Here is a 217-nt window from a genome sequence, read left to right as displayed (position 1 = left end):
GAAGCTCCTCTTCTTCTCCCAAGCACTCCTCATCCTCCTAAACCTCTCCCTAAACTCCATCACCTCTGCGCAACCGATTTCCTGCACAATGTGCGACTCCTGTGACAACCCCTGTCTCCCGCCTCCTTCTCCGCCTCCACCGACACCGCCGCCGCCCTCCTACTCCGGCTGCCCTCCGCCTCCCAACTCAGCCTCATACTACAATCCTCCTCCCCCA

Source organism: Phalaenopsis equestris, unplaced genomic scaffold (assembly GCF_001263595.1).
Source record: "Phalaenopsis equestris unplaced genomic scaffold, ASM126359v1 Scaffold000002, whole genome shotgun sequence".
Lineage (NCBI taxonomy): Eukaryota > Viridiplantae > Streptophyta > Magnoliopsida > Asparagales > Orchidaceae > Phalaenopsis > Phalaenopsis equestris.
This window is presented reverse-complemented; position numbering follows the sequence as displayed.